Here is a 17,642-nt window from a genome sequence, read left to right as displayed (position 1 = left end):
GTTAATCCTTTGCCATTGCTCTTTGCCCACAGTACTTACTACTTCGTTCTCCTCAAGTATTTCTCTAGCTCTTTTAAAAGTTTCTATTGAATCTATTTCCACTGACCCATTAGTCAGCATGTTCCAGATCACAGCTCCCAACATAAAACTAATCTCTTTATCTCCCTTCAGGATCCTTTATCAATGATCCAAAGTCTGTGGGTGTTGGTTAACAAAGCTACTAGCTTCTCCTTGTTGATTCTGTGAAAAGCCTTAATCGTTTTAAACAAAAACATTATTAAATCTCTCTTCAATTCTCATTGCTTCGAGGAAGAAGGTCCTAGCTTTCTTGAATCTGTTGCAAAGTCACACAAGTCTTTTTTTTAGAAAATAGTGTGATTTACTTTTCAATCGTCAGGAAGGCACAAATAACTGTTCATTTTCTCAATGTCACTTTGTGCAAACTTGTCACATTCTGAATGCCTACCACGTTTTCTTACTCAACAGTGATTGTCTAGAAACAAAATCGGTATGTTCTGAGGATGTAGAGAAAGGTATATCTAGGAAGGTTATTTCTTTATTTTTGTTCTCCTCACTTTCTTTCTCTCTGTTTCTGTATTCCTAAATTGGATGATTTCATAATCTCCGCCCCATCAACAAGGAATGCTTTTGGGAGCTTAGCAACTAAGTCTATTGCCAATTCTTATGTCCTACCTCTGTGAATTGTGGCTGCTTCAGATGTACTTTGTTTACCCCATCCAAGCACCATTATGACACACAAGGTCCAGGCAATGACCATCTCAGATAAGGGAGAATCCAACCATTGCCCCTTTATATTCAAAGACATTACCATCGCTACATCCTCCGTCAGCGATACCTTGAAGGGGCTTACCATTGTTTACAAAGTGAACTGGATTAGCCGTATAAATACAGTGGTTACATAGATAGATCAGAGCCTTGGAATTTTGCAGTGAGTAACTCACCTCTCGGCTCCTCAAAGCCCGTCCACCATCTACAAGGCACAAGTCAGGAGTGTGACAGAATCACTTCCACTTGCCCAGATGAGCAAGGCTCCAACAACACACTTAGAAGCTTGAGACCAGCCAGTGGAAAACATTCCTTTAGAATGATACCTATCAGAGACCTTCACATTCATTTGAAGAATTTGTTCCTGAAGAAGAGTTTTGAAAGACTCTTCAATTTGAAGGATAATTCCACCAACATAATTATTCGCCCAAGTTTCTTTTATGTAGAAGCGTTGTGAAAATTGGCAATTTTCACACAGAGATCTGAAGCATTTGATAATGGATCCTTGTGCTCTGTTAACTGCTTTCCTCTCTCACACCAGAGGCTGCCAGACTTGCTGAGTTTCTCCATCACTCTCTGAGTATGTTTCAGTTTCCCAGCGTCATGGTATTTTGCTTTTACATCTTTGACCAACCTGTTCAGAGATGTTATGCAACACCTCTGCAGCAGATGGCACCTAAACCTGGAGCTCCTGGCCTCGAGGCAGGGACGCAACCACAGTCCCACGAGACCCTAGAAAGTAGAAAGTAAGTTGTGGAAAATAGGGCTGATCTTCCTTTTCATCCCTCTGAAGATAGGTGCATATGGTATATTAAGGAAAGATAAAATCTCATCCCACTTATTGACTGATTATAAGGAATAGGATTGGGTCTTGCTACAGAATACCAAAGAACAGGTTTGGTCTCTCAAGATGTGGGAATGAAGGATATCCTGCATTGTACTTTAATCCCTTTGAGGGAGTCAGTGTATTTGGAACTTTCCCTCAGGAGGTGAAATACTTTGAGAGGAGCCCTCAACAAAATAGCTCCCACCTATGGTATGTAGCAACTGTGAGTTTAAAACAACTCATAGCATTCTCTTACTTTGCTTTTTAATAATCCCACAAAAAGAGGAAATGTTAGAAACAGCTAGCCCAGGACATTGTACCGTATTTGTGAAAAACATCACAACTTGAGGGAACAAACATTTAAAGTTTTACATTTATGTAGTGCCTTTCACCAGTTTAGGATGCCCCAGAGTGCTTTGCAAACATTGACAATACTTCCGATCCTCCAAAGAAAGTTCCAGAACCAAATTCTGAAGCGAGAATCTAGGTCAGGCCACAAAGGAGCTGTTGTCAGACGTTTTGGCTCTCTATGTGAAAATTACCAACATTCACAACACCGCTACATGCAAGAAAATTGGGCGCATAATTATTTTGATGGAGCTGTCCTTCAAATTGAAGGATAGTGATGCTGTTTATGCCATGCATTAATGTAATCAAATGCAGTAGGAATACTCAGAGGAAGGTCTTCAAATAAAATGTCTATTTTATTCCTTCTTAAATAACTGTATTGGTAGGAGCTTGTCAGCAATCCCCCCAAGGCAATTAGTGATCATTCTTTGCAGCAGGAAGCTCAGTAGAAATAGCGATGTAAACAGTATAAATTAACGCACAAGGTTCTGTACAATTCTAACTCGAGGCCTTAATTCCTCTCTCCTCTTCGTCCATGCCAATTGATGTTCCAGTAGCTGCTACCACCCAGAATAATTGAGGCAAGTAGCTTGGGTGAAGCTCAGAGGAGGCTAGATATACACATGAAGGAGAAAGGAATAAAAATATATGTTAGTAGAGTCAGTGTTGAGGGATTAATATCCTGAAGACCTGCACCGATGATCCAGAAACAAATGGGTTCAAATCCCATCATCGCAGTTGCAAAATATAAACTCAATTCGCTAATCAAATTCAGAGAATGTGAAAAGTATTAGTATAAATAATGGCAGAATCTTATTGGACTAATGAGGATCTCAGCAATGAGTTGGAGAGCCGGCAAGGCACCTATGCTGTTAATTTTCAAGTGGTCCCACCAAACCACAAGACAATCAGGCAATGACAAGGCCACTGGCTGTTCTTTCTTTGGAATCTAGGCCCCAGAGGCAGAGGGTTCACCAACAGAGAAGATCATAAGTTCAAGTCCCACTCAAAACCAAGCCGACACTCCAGTTTAGTACTGTTCACATTAGTAGTGACCAGGTTGTTGGATTTCTGAAGGGTAAAACCTAATTAAAGGACTGCGACTCTGCTGTCACTTTCAGAGTTTATTTTTGTCCTGGATTTTTTTGAAGACAGGTTGTTGAGGCAGAGGTGTCAAGCTGTCTCTAAGAAAGTAAACCATTTTTGAGGCCTTTTTTAAAAGTTGCAACAATAAAAGCAGCCTGGGTGTGGCTAGCTCTCACCAACCAGGCTTTCTAGTTTTTTTTTAGTTTTTAGGTTTAGTTTAAGCAGAAGCCTTTGGGATCTGAAAAGAATTGGAAGCTTCAGTGAATGTCTCCATGCTACTATACACGCTGAATTTTCTCTTGATATTTCTTCCCTCCTGGATGGGAGAACTGCATGTGAGAATCCATGTCTGAATTTGCCTTTTTACCAAGGGGTGTGTTTATGGGATGTGACTGTATTTACAACAGTTAATTAGTAATAGGAACTGTATTCATTATTCGGTTATGTATTCCAATAAAGTTAAATCATTCTAGGCACCTCTTTCTTTTGTTTGTCTTTTAACAACAGTGGCTAAATAAGTTGTGATTTGCTTAATGTTGAGTAGTTTGACTAGTCACATCATATCTGGAACACAGCATTTCCCTTTAAAATAAGAAACTATTAGGGTCTACCTTACCTTCTTAAAATATTCTGAGGGTTCTGGTCTGGTTCATAACAGGATGAATTTGAAGTGTTCAGTGCCCACCACGATAAGCACACCATTTACAAGGCAAGTGGATGTGAGGAACAAACTGCCAACCAGTGGTGGTAACTTTTAAAGGTATTGCAGAATGAGGAATGCTGTCCTGACAGAAGCACTATCTTTCAAATGCAGCTTTAAACATTTAACACCCTCTCAGGTGGCAAGACAGCAATTGTTGTACTATTTAAGATTCTTCAAGATGCCATTTTGAGACTCTGAGACAACACCAGAGAGTTATCAAGCAATGACAGCACAGTGTAAAGGACTTTCAGAAATCAACAAGAGTTCTATTGAAAGAGTTGAGGAAATCTGCAAGTTGTGCAACCACAGAGCTAGTAAGGAAATAGGATCAATTTTTCTCTATTTCACTCTCCCAAATCCTGCAGTACCACTGAGTCTACCTGTACAAGCAACCTCCTACTATTCAATTACAGAAGCCATTCATGAATTCTGACCTCAGGTTTTCAACACCTTCACTTCAGAAAGAGAAGCATTCAAAGCAAGTAACAAGCCTACAGCAATGACAGACTGATCATCTATGCATCTTTGTAAGTAGTTTTCAAGATTAGATTAGATTCCCTGCAGTTTGGAAACAGGCCCTTCAGCCCAACTAGTCCACACCAACCCTCTGAAGAGTAACCCACCCAGACCCATTTCCCTCTGACTAATGCACCTAACACTCTGGGCAATTTAGCACGGCCAATCCACCTGACCTGCACATCTTTGGAGTGTGGGTGAAAAACGGCGCACCCGGAGAAAACCCACACAGACACAGGGAGAATGTGCAAACTCCGCACAGGCAGTCATCCAACGCTGGAATCGAACCTGGGACCTGTCAGCAGCAGTGCTAACCACTGAGCCACCTTAATGTTTGTGTATTCTTAACTTAATAACTGTTTGCAATAATTATGTGATAATCTAACCTTTGATATGTTCTAAAACTAATGCTTATTATTTTTAAAGTGGAACATTCAAACATTGAAGAGGGGTTGCAATGAGTTGTTTACATTTGCCTTCCATGGACCACTCTGCAGACAGGGCTAATATAACTGTGATACACATCAACTTAAAATATTAATTATTCTTGTCACTCTGCAAAGGCTGCTTGATTTGACCACCATTTCCAATGTTTTCTGTCTTACGTCCTTCCAAACTACTTATTGATCCCACATTACGAATAGGTCCCCTGTCTCTTTTGAAAGTAATCAGTCATGTACTCTGGTTTCTCTTCAGATCGTATAAATCTTTTACATTTTCCTAAAGATTTCCATGGAGAGCATGAATTGGAGTTTTAAAGAATGTTTCTTTTCTGTTCCTACTCCCAATACTTTCAAAAGCTACCCCAGACCCTTAATTGATTGTATTGTCTGTTCTGCAGATCCACTGTCCCATTAGCCTTGTAAATGGCGTGCTTATGTCCACAGTCATGCAGTCAATAATCTTGGCTGTTCTGAATTCCTCCAATTCATCCTTTAACTAGATTTTACTCGCCAGAAATCCCAACAACCTGGTTAATATTGATCTCCACAAACTAAATTAGATTAACAGCATGGCACCAAATGTTCAATCAACATAAAGCATTTGTTCGAAAACATTTTTAATGAGAGGGAGTATCTCATTAGAATTACTGTGCTTTGTATCTGATGGGCTAATCCCCTATCATGTGTTGAGAATATATTTCTAATGGGCCTATTTCAATACATAGATCTTCCCTGGTTTTGTGATATGAATGAGTGCATAGCTTTTCATGACATCTGTAAAGACACAGCACATTTTCACTGTTTCATTGCATTGTTAACAATCATTAAAGTTGTTCATGCCAGTTTCCAGACCACAGCCAAGAACCTTACTTCTAGCGTCTGAGTCATAAATATGTGGTTTTGGACAGAAACATTCTTAGACCTCGGCAAAAGAATTCAGAAAACTTTTACACAACCCAGTTCAGAGGAGCAAGTATTTTCTTCACATGGTTGGCTCTTTGTGCAAACCTGGTGTTGACAGAGAATCACACAGTGAAGAAAGAGATTAATCTGTTTTGACCATTAATCCCACTCCTCTGCTCCTTTACAAATCCTGCTTTGTTTTATTTTCCGCCTTGACAAGAGTCTGTTTAATACAAACTTGAAAATTCTGATTGAATCTGTTTTCAGGCATCACATTTCTGATTGTAACAATGTGCTGTGTTTATAAGCAGATATTCCCCATACCTTCCCTCCTGACTCTGTGGTTACTGACTGCCCACGAAAACAGGGTTTTTTTTCCCTATCCGTTCTATCAAAACTGCTCATAACTTTGAGTACCACATCAAGCTAGTTATGCCCCTTTGGTGAAAACGATGTTGGCATCAACGTGTTGACTTCAGACCTCCAAAACAACAATTGCCAGCAAAAGAATGCAGATCGAAAGTTATCTATCTCAGGTTATAACCCAGTAGTATTGTTTGTCTGAGGCAGTCGAAGCATCTGTTGCATTTGCAGCAGCCTCCAGGCATCTATCCCTTGGCCCTGTGGTCTGCATTTGCAATTCTTGAAACATTCATTTTTTCAAGGCTGAACCAACAGCTGCCAGTGAAACTTACTATGCCTGAGCTTGGTCCCTGGTGCTGCCGTTCTGCTTGGCTGTGGGTCAAGCTTTGAGTGTCTAACATCTGCCCAAGAAGCCTGAAGCATTGGCCAGGAGTCAAGCTTGAAGCAATCATCCTGCTATTCTTTGCATGCCCCATCCCTCGTCTCTGAACGATTGCAAACATGAATACCAGCCTTGGGTCGGTGGGGGAACAGGGAGGCATGTGGTGTTACAAAGGATGAACCCATAATTTGGGAAGTTGTGCAAAACTTTAGAAATCCACTTAATTTATCCTGTGTTAATCGGAGAGGCAGAGTTTAGTAAGGAACCGTATTGTAGATTAGAGGCTTCATCGCATCCTGCAAGGATAAATACACCTCCTGATGCCTTCATTTGCTGAGCAATTGATCAGAGCTCTGGCTAGCACTAGCCTATTGACTTCCAATATCAATGCAGTACATTCTATCACAAGAGTTTTACTTCTTTTCAATGCAGCGCGTGTTTTTCTGAAATATTTTCTCAAAAACATTTCCCCCTCCCTCACCCTCCCATTCCTCTCTTTCTGAGATTGTGCCTCTTCAATAGCAGCACTGAGCTGTGTTGTCAATTTTCAAGTGACAGGCTTTTCGGCTGTCACTCTGTAACTCGATTGTTGGAAGATTACAGGCGATTATACTCGGCCAATGCTCGCATATGCTTTTAAAACCTGCAGAAATCATAGGATTTGATTCCAAGGGGAGGCACTGATGTCGAGCTCATGGCGCTGGACTCATAACCCAGCAACCCCAGTCTGATGTTCTCAGGACAAAGATTCAAATCCCCACACCATGGTGAAATTTGATTTCAATACAATCTGGAACACAGAAACATAGACAATAGAAGCCAGTCAGCCCTTTGAGCCTGCACCACATTCAATATGATCATGGCTGATCATGCAATCACATCCCACTCCTGTTTTCTCCCCAGACCCCTTGATCCCTTTAGCCACCTCCAGCTCCCTTTTGAACTGCCCCCAACAGCTTTCCTGTAGAAAAGAAAGCCACAGATTTACAACTGTGTGAGCAAATAAATTCTTCCTCATCTCAGTCCTGCATGGCTTACCCCTTATTCTTCGACTGCGACTCCTAATTCTGGACTTCCCCAATTTCAGGAACATTCTTCCCACCTTTCTATGAGATCCACTCTCATTCTTCTGGAACAATGGTGGCCATGTCCATTGTTATAAAAAATACCCATCTGGTTCACAAATGTCCTTCAGCGAAGGAAATCAGCCACCCTTACCAGATCCTTTGTGTGACTCCTAAACCCATAGCAATGCTGTTCACTCTGAACTGCCTTTTGGGAAATGAAGGATAGGTAATAAATGCTGGCCGTGCCCACAGAGAACAACCTTTTAAAAAATCAAAGACAGGAATCCTGATTGTTCCTCTCCTTCATTCAAACTGTAATGATTTAACTGAGTTCCAGGCTGATATCAGTTGGTGAGGCCTCTTCTGGAAGACTGTGTGCAGTTCTGGTCGCCCTGTTACAGGAAGGATATTATTAAGTTGGAGAAGGTTCAGAAGGGATTTACCAGGGTGTTGCAGGTATGGAAGGTTTGCATCATAAAGGAAAGCTGGATAGGCTGGGACTTCTTTCACTGGAGTGTAGGAGGTTGAGAAGTGGCTTTACAGAGGTTTATAAAATCATGAGGGGTATAGATAGGGTTAATAGTAGCTAGCATTGGGCATTTCAAGATTAGGGTGCAAATTTTTATGGTGAGAGGAGAAAAATTTTAAAAAGACCATGTACCAAATTTTTTACAGAGGGTGGTTCACGTATGGAATGAACTTCCTGAGGACGTGATGGATGTGGGTACAGTTACAATGTTTAAAAGACAATTAGATAAGTACATGCATCAGAAAGGAGGGACAGAGACCAGGAGCAGGCAGCTGGGACTAGTTTCATTTGGGATTATGAACTGGTTGGACCGAAGGGTCTGTTTCTGTGCTGTTTGACTCTAAGACACATCTGCAACCTTCTTGTCAGTAAAACATGACATTGGTGCGACACTCTGCTACACAATATATTCACCCACTGAGGCCCAGGAACTAATAACAATAGATATCAAACTTAGTTCCATTTTCTCATGACAATGTCAATTAAAAATCAAAAGTCCTGGCAAGAGTAATAAATGAATTGCTCTTTTGGAGAGCCAGTGCAAACACAATGGGCCCAATGGCCTCCTTCTGCACTGTAATAGTTTTGTGAACATGCTCACTAATCTCCGCTGCATCCTGACCTGTCAATATGACAAGGTCTCAAGAATGAAGTCAAAACGCGAGGGTGGGTTGCGGCTGATGTAAATTTTCTGATTGCATTCAAATGTGCCACTAATCAAAACTGCAGTCAACTCAATCCTGAGGCTTTAGCAAGTGAACAGAAGATCACAACGAGAACCTTGTGTGTGTCTGTGCGCTTGTCTGTCGTGGATGCAGCTGAGTCCTGAAAGTATTCCTGCTTGATCTGTATCCTGCAACTGTGGTGGCTTAAATACTGACGAAACACAGGATCAGTGATAAGAGAAACACATTAGCTGCAGGGATATCGGGTGGGCGAGACTTAGCACTCTCTCATCCAATTCTGGCTTAGGGTTCAATGCATTTGCAATGCTTTAGATTGGGATAAGCCAGGCGTCTAAATCCTTGCTGGTCTGCTCAACCTCAGAACTGTGTGATGTGTTTTGTCAGTTGTCGGCCAAACTGCTCGAGGGGACAACTCATGGAAGTGAAGCATCAACCTATAGAGGATTGTAACATCAGGAACAAACAGTTAGTGCCAAGAACATTAGATTCTTGCATCTTTTATGTGTAAAGAGTTCCTCCTTTGCTCGTCCATGCTTGAGGATTGTTTCTGAACGTCTATTTTGTCTGAATTCAGTAATGTTGTGGCTTGTGAGAGACTAAACATTGAGAAGGAGAGACAAAATGTTAACTCCTTTAATTGCATAAGTCTACCAATTTTCTTCAGTGGAGGAACAGAACAGTTCTGGATTCTATCCCATATCTTTTGAAAGGAACAATAAGACTGAGAATAGGTTTCAAGTCAGGTGTATTATTTGCAAACTCAGAGCACATTGTAGCCAATGGAGTTCTGTCGCTGTGGTAATGTTACAGTGGCCAATGTTTGCACAGGAAGATCCCACAACACTACTAATCATTATTGTGCTAGGTCTCACAGTTAGTATGCACGATATCTTTCAGAGACGTGGTGGTGATATCATCACTGTATGTGACTGGAGAGTTTCACACTCCATTCTAACTGGGGCCACTTGAAGCATGACATGCTGCTGGAAGCTTGTCAGTCTTTGGAACTGAATAGCCTAATGTTTGGTGACATTAACTGAAACTGACTGGGATATTCGTAAATGTGATTATGGTATTTGGATACATCAGAAGCTGTAATCAACATCTGTCGAATCTTTCCAGAACACTTTACTCACATCTAGTTCTTACATTGCAGGAACTAACCAGTTAGATCAGGCACAAACACCCTGCTTGAGCAATGGTGGCAGGTCAATTATTTGTTTGAATGTTTGAAGAATTAGTACTGGCCGTTTTCCCTGGAGCATCCAAAAGTGAGGGTGAACTTATAGAAATTTATCAAATTGTGAGGGGCATGGATAGAGTGACTAATCAAAGTCTTTTTCCCAGGGTAGGGGAGTCAAAAACTAGACATCATGGGTTTAAGGTGAGAGGGGAAAAGATATAAAAGAGACCTAAGGGGCAACCTTTTCATTCAGAGGGGTGTGTGTATGGAATGAGTTACCAGAGGAAGTGGTGGAGGCTGGTACAATTACAATATTTAAAAGGCATGTGGATAAGTCTGTCGATAGGAAGGGTTTAGAGGAATATGGGTCAGGTGCTGACAAATGGGACTAGATTAATTTAGGATATCTAGTCAGCATGGATGAGTTGGACCAAAGGGTCTGTTTCTGTCCTGTATAACTCTATGAATCTATGACTCTATATTCTGACTGTAGCTCTTTGTCAGGGCTTGGAAGCTGTTGTGACCCCTCAGTCAGAACAATGCAAGTTGAGCAGGCAAGTGTGAGAATTGCGAGTGGATACGGGCAGTGCATGACTGGTATAACTCAGTCAGAACGCCCCAGAAAATAAGCTGCCTCAAAGTTCCGGTCTCGATCCCCACTTTTTGGGAAGTCCTGTGTTAATAAAGACCCCAAATAGCAGACTGTTACCATTCAATTTTGTGTTACTACCTTGAAGCATGGATCTACTGTTGCACACATCGTCAGGTACATCCAACAGGTGAAGCAGTGCAATAAGCCTGCATTGGAATTCAGATTGGAACGGCCTTGAACCAAACTGGGAGAGGCTGAGGTTGTGGAGCACTGTGCACTGAAATTCGATCTGCTGCATCATGTGTCACAAGAACAGGATTGCAATCTGCTCTGAATGTTTCAGCTGGACTGCAATCTGCTCCGGGGACTGGTTTGTCTGACAGGGCTTGCTTGCAGTTTCTCATGTGTTTTCTTTTTTATTCTTCACAAAGTCTCGAGTGTTTATCTTGCTGAGTAGATTGCCACCCTGAGGTTTTTCAAAGCTGCAGGACAATTGGATTTGGAACTATCTCAGGCAGCACAGGTCTTCCGTATTCAAGCAGCTTACCTGCAGGGCTGTGCTAATTCAAACCAACATGCCATTTACAACAGAGGTTATTCTGTCCTCCAGCAAGACAGCAGAAGGCCACTGTGTTTCCATCATTCAATTGTGGCCATCAATTGGATCCGTTCTCCATCTCTCAGTACAGATTAGGTTCCCTGGCCAGGAGACAATGATGAAACAAAATTTACCCCTTGCAAATTGTGAAGCTGTTCAAGGATTTTATAACTTGGGAGTCCCAAGTTAAGAGAATAAATAAGGTATTGACTAGAGAGTATACCATAATATTCAAATACTTAATTTTCAAATGTCACATTAGAGCCAGGCCTCAGTTCAGTAAGTCACCTAATGCTTCACATTGCATTTCACTATGTTGTCTGCAGTCATTACTCTTTCCTGGCTCCAGGAGGTAAAATTAGACAAGGGCAACAGATATAGGCACCAGAAATAAAGCTTCTGATCATAGGCCTCAAACCCTTATAGAAGATGTTGACAGATAACACATCACAATGCATGATGATGCTCTGTTGTTGAACGTCATACCTTAAGAAGTATGAAACTCAATTTTCCAGAGATTTGATATCAGAGACTTGAGCAGAAAATCCAGGTTGGGACGCCATTGCAGAACCAAGGGAAGTGCTGCATTGTTGAAGGTGGCAATATTGGGATAAGCTGTTCAACTCAGGTGGATTTAAAAGATCGCACTATTTTGAAAAAGAGCAGGAGGTTAATTTCTGATGTCCTGGCCAATATTTATTGCTCAACCAACACTACTAAATCTGGTCTGGTCATTCAACATTGTAAAACTCATCACTCACACCCCCAGCTACACCTCTCACAGGCCATTCACCCAAGAGAGTCAAGTCAAGTGGCCATAGCCTTACCAGATCATAGCGCTGTTCTCTCATTGGAGAGAGATGACTGGTGGTGATTTAACCTGAGGGCCACTATGCCTCAGGCGAAAGGAGAGAGGTTGAAAAAGGAGAGTCCTTCATGGTAGCCTCTGTGAGTGATGGGAATTGAACCTACACTGTTGGCATCACGCTGCTTAGCAAACCAATTGTCAGGGCCTGCTGGAACACGAGGGCTCGTTATTTCGGAGGTGTTCTAGGAATTAGCCAATTATCAAGGCAAAGGATCGGTGTCCAGATTCATGCTTTAATTTCTGGCTTGGGCCTATTTAACAAAACCACAGCTGGTCTTGGTGACTAAAGACTGAGAAGGATGGAGAAAACATAGAAAAGGGAAAGGAGGATAGTGAGGGGGGAGGATATGAGTGCTGGGGGTGAGGTGACTAGACAGTGAAACTGCAAAACGATTGAATAAGAATCCATAACAAATTGCAAAATGTATTGGATTTGTGTGCTTCTAAGTCCGCAGGTAAAGAATATAAACACTCAACCATGACATATGTTCTCTCTTGTAAGTGCTTTGGTAGAGCTTACTAGAGTCTAATTCTTTTGGCAATGGTGTCTGATAAGATTAGATTTTAATAACATTTTGTTATCATGCTATTACTTTGCATCCATTTAAGCAGCATATTCAATTTGCCATGCAAAAATTACACAATGACCCTGTTAATATATATTTAACATTGATACATAAACTGAGATATAATCTTAATTGGAAATTCAGACTGCACAGTAAATGTATTAAAAGATGATGTCCTGATTGTGTTATTTTACAGTGTAATGCTCGATTATATGAATTTACACTTGCATTTGGACAGAAATCTCATAGAATTGCTTCAAAGATTGTTTTGTGGCTTATTAATTTAATCCCTGCTCTTTTTTTTCAGATGCACATGGAGTGAGATGCTTTCTTTTCAAGAAAACACAAATGTCAAATAACTCTTAGCTTGAAGCAGGATAGAAGCGGTCTTGTCTCTAAGACAGAGTATTTTACTTTCATGTCCCTCCCAGCATGGATCGCCCAAATTATTGGAGGGACGAGATGTGACCTCAATCAGAATAACATGTCTGTTCAGGTAGGCACCAAATATTCTTAATTGTATTATGCAACCTACTCTCAATAGATGGAGCATATTCATTGATCAACTGTCTTGAGCACATGTGAAAAGAAACTGCTGGCATTTGGGGGGTCTTGGGAGATGTTTGAGATTAATTATGCTGAATTTTGCAAATAAGCCTCTGATCAAGAAAAGAATCACTGACTAGTCTCATATTTCACCAACTTCCTTTTATCTGACTAACAGATATCCCACATCACCATTTCAACCGAACCATCCACCCACCCTCAACCAAGGCACACATCAGGAGTGCAATGGGATACCTTCTCACTTGCCTGTGTGAGAACATTAGGAGAAAGTGAGGACTGCAGATGCTGGAGATCAGAGCTGAAAATGTGTTGCTGGAAAAGCGCAGCAGGTCAGGCAGCATCCAAGGAGCAGGAGATTCGATGTTTCGGGCATGAGCCCTTCTTCGGGAACATTTCCAACAGCCCTCAAGGAGTTCAATATCATTGCGGTTGCCACATTACAACAAGGATGTGGAAGAGGTTTTGCAGAAGAGATACTTTTTGGATTAGAGTGCACAAACTACAAGGAGAAGCTGGACAAACTAGGGTTGATTTCCCTGGAGCAGCAGAGACTGAGGGGAGGCCTGATAGAAGTTTATAAAATTATGAGAGGCATAGATAGGGTTGATGGTCAGAATCTTTATCCCAGAATTGAAAAGTCTAATTCTAGAGGGCAAGCATTTAAGGTAAGAAGGGGAAAGTTCACAGGAGAGGTGAGGGGCAAGTTTTATGACAGAGGTGGCTGGAACGCACTGCCAGGCCGGGTGGTGGAGGCAGATACAATCGGGGTTTTTAGGTAAGCAGATGAGTATGCAAGAAATGGAGGGATGTGGGCCATAGGCAGTCAGAAGGGTTAGTTTAATTTAGTATCAGGTTTAGCACAAGACTGTGGGCCAAAGGGCCCGTTCTTGTGTTGTACTGTTGTATATTCTATGTTCTATTCCTAGATTTTTAAAATTCTCCCTTAGCTTCCACTTTTCCTGTCACCTAGCTTCCTTGGCTAGTTACTTGCTCTTTGCTTCTTCAGTTTGTTTCTGTCTGTTACAAGAGGCAGTGAGGACCTGAAAGGGTTAACTGTTATCAATGAGTTCCACCCATCAGGAGATAAAGTACTATTTCCAGGAGCAGATGAGAGTTTTTCTCTGTATATTCTCCTACCAGTGCTTCAGTAATTACTCTTAGTCATAATCACACACAACCAAGATAGCATTGTGAGCTCACTCTTGGGTTGAGCCTGATGTCTCTCAAGAGAGTGTCATGTATCTCAGATGTAATGTTAATTATCTCTTAATTAATAAGTAATAAGCCTACTTAATGTTCAACAAGATTGAGCCTGTCTTCTGCTGATTATTTTGTATGTGCATCTTTCCCCAAATAGAGTCATCGAGTCATTCAGCATGGAAACAGATCCTTCGGTCCAAATCACCCACACTGATCATATTTCCAAATTAAACTAGTCCCACCTGCCTGCATTTGGCCCATATCCCTCCGAACTTTTCCTATTCATGTATTTATCTGAAATAGCTGCACAGAGGCCAGTAACCCATCACTAAGTCACCCTTTATTTACACAAGTCCAGTACACTGGCTGTGGCCAGCAAGCTCAGAGTTAGTCCCTGAAGTGAGAAGGTTCTGAATCCCCTGTTTATGTTAGTCAGCCAGGGATCCCTCAATTGGTCCAGGTTAACCAGGATCTCATAATCAATGAGATCCACACAGTGCCAATCCAAATGAAATTGCTCCTCATCTCCTTTTTTAAAACTTCCCCCCTCACCTTAAAAATATACCCCCTGTTGAGGGAATATCATGTTAGTAACTTAGATTAACAATAATAAGAAGAACTGGTGGTGATGAATTTACCTGAGACAATCCAAATGATCTCCATACGTTCATAAGATGGTGGTAGTGATGAGATTCATGGTACTTTCTAAAACTGCTCAGTGTTTGACTCAATTGTTCTAACTAACAAAGGGAGTGGTGAAGGGAGAATTCATTCCCAGCTTTAGAAGGGTTTGGAACAAGAGAAGATGGGTTTGAGGTCGTGGACAAAAAGCTGAAAAGGCTCGTGAAGGAAGATTCAGTCAGAAGGAATTGGTTCAACTTTTGATCACTGTAAAGGAAATTTTTGTGGGGCTGTGGGGGATGCACATCTCTTTCAAAGCCTGCTGATAACATTACTGTGGGGGCATTGTTCCACACAAAGGTTAAGTTATTGTTGGCACGGGCACATTGTGCTGAATGGCCTCCTTCTACACTATAGAATTCCCCATTTCCAGTCATGTTTCCTGTCTGTGTTTGTCTGCTTTTCCCTTTCTCTCACCCTGAATGTATTACTGCTCTCATACACTTCTAATTCTCCACTGGCCTCCTGCAAATTAGGCTGAATTAATGTGTTTTCGCCAGCATTTTCTGTTTTTTTTAACCTTCAATGTTTGGAGCCTTTCTCATTGCTTGTGTACACATGCTAATACACACAACTGTCCTTAACTGGGACACAAGAAGGGTAGCTGTTAATTGGCCTCCTGTTTTTTTTAGATTAGATTAGATTACTTACAGTGTGGAAACAGGCCCTTCGGCCCAACAAGTCCACACCACCCCGCCGAAGCGTAACCCACCCATACCCCTACATCTACATCTACCCCTTACCTAACACTAGGGGCAATTTAGCATGGCCAATTCACCTGACCTGCACATCTTTTGGACTGTGGGAGGAAACCGGAGCACCCAGAGGAAACCCACGCAGACACGGGGAGAACGTGCAAACTCCACACAGTCGGTCGCCTGAGGCGGGAATTGAACCCGGGTCTCTGGCGCTGTGAGGCAGCAGTGCTAACCACTGTGCCACCGTGCCGCCCACCTGTTAATCACCTGCTGATTTCCCTCCTGACTTGCAGCGGTGGAAAGGGCATTTGACCAGGAGCAGACAAAATTTGAGACTGAAGAACTGTCTTTCATTCTGCATCCTTTCAGAATTGAATTTGCCTCCCAAGTTTTGCTCAGATTGACAGCTCAAACTGAACGTTGGTGAAGCAATAAAAGCCAACCCCCTCTCCACTCCCATCAATCCATCACAGGAGGTAGGGCATGCTGTTATAAGTGGCCACTTTTAAAACTGGCAAGACATGGTAAAAGAAAGTACCTTAGTATCCTTTGGCCTAATCTTAGTTTGGAACTTTTTCCAATCCTATGTGATGCTAATTTGGAAATGATGTCTGGTCAAAGCAGTGAGCTTAGATTGTATAAGGCAATGGGCCTTTTATTTATTCATTCATTCACGGGATGGTGGTGTCACTGGCTAGACCAGCATTTCTTACCCATCCCTAATTGCCCAGAGGGTAGTTAGGAGTCAGCCACATTGCTGTGGGTTTGGAGCCATGTGTAAGCCAGACCAGGTAAGGATGGCAGTTTCCTTCCCTATAGGACATTAGTGAACAAGATGAGCCTTTCTGTCAAAATAAAAATCAAACAAACTGCGGACGAAGGAAACCATGAACAAAAATTGCTGAAAAGCTCAGCAGGTCTGGCAGCATCTGTGCAGAGAAATCAGAGTTAACATTTTGGGTTGAGTGAATTCTTCAGAAGAAACATTTTTCTGACAATTGATAGTGTCGATGGTCTTTGTTAGACACGTAATTCCAGATTTTTATTAAATTCAAATTCCACTATCTGCCGTGATAAGATTCTAATTCAGGTCCCTAGATCATTACCTGGGTCTCTGGATTAACAGTCCCGTGATAAAACCGCTAGGCTGTCACCTCCCTTCTGTAGATGCATGCAGGAGCACAAAGTATGTTAGGGTTAACATTGGCAGGGAAGACCTGGGTCAAGTATTGTTCACAAATGAACTTACAAATATTTTCTGATCAATCTGTTCAGCGATGTTAGAACATGCAACTTTACAGCTGGTGGGACATGTCTTGGCTCAGAGATAGGGACACTACCACTGCATCATAGACACACTTGCAGAAATCTTTCTATGTCAACATGTTCAGCGATGTTATTGCAAACATCTGGAGCTGGGGGTCTTAGTCCACACCTCTTGTGCCCTGTCTGCAGCTTCTCAGCAAGCAGGAAAATTCGGGGGGGGGGGGGGGGGGGGGGGTGGAGTTGGAGGCGAGGTGTCAAGAGATATCTGAGGTGATACAGTTTCTGTTATCCATGCAGGTAAGTCATTATCACCAGGTTAAATGCATGGACACCCTGCCACACCTTCATCACATGGACTAGGGTAGTTGAAGAAAAAGGAGCACTGTAATGTCCACTTTCATTTGTTACTGGATGATGGACTAAAAATGGGAAGAGATACTGCTTTAAACCAAGGAGGTTTAAAGGGGTATTTGCAGTTTTAAAATCCAGTTCACTGGAGCATTGAGAATTGTATATAAAATGTTATCGTCCCCTGGAGCAGCAAAGGAGAAGGCTGACAGAATATTACTGGTTGGTTACCAAGTGAAGGGACAACTGCCTGACAACAACAGTTTATTTGGTTCCTGATTTGATTTCATTTGATTATTGTCATATGTAATGTGACACATAAAAAGTATTGTTTTGCGTGCTACTCAGGCAAATCATACCATGTACAGAGGAACCTCGATTATCTGAATGAGGTAGGCGGGTACTATTTTGTTCAGATAATTGATTATTCCGATAAT

At 41.8% G+C, this 17,642-nt stretch overlaps 1 non-coding gene across 1 annotated transcript; it reads left to right on the top strand.

The window, feature by feature from the left end:
• Positions 1-4,941: 4,941 nt before the first annotated feature.
• On the top strand, positions 4,942-5,055 carry LOC140458629 (U5 spliceosomal RNA). The gene has a single exon (XR_011953625.1). It is a non-coding gene; the product is annotated as a U5 spliceosomal RNA (small nuclear RNA).
• The last annotated feature ends 12,587 nt before the right edge of the window (positions 5,056-17,642 follow it).

The sequence above is a fragment of the Chiloscyllium punctatum genome, chromosome 33 (assembly GCF_047496795.1).
Source record: "Chiloscyllium punctatum isolate Juve2018m chromosome 33, sChiPun1.3, whole genome shotgun sequence".
Lineage (NCBI taxonomy): Eukaryota > Metazoa > Chordata > Chondrichthyes > Orectolobiformes > Hemiscylliidae > Chiloscyllium > Chiloscyllium punctatum.
This window is presented reverse-complemented; position numbering and strand designations above follow the sequence as displayed.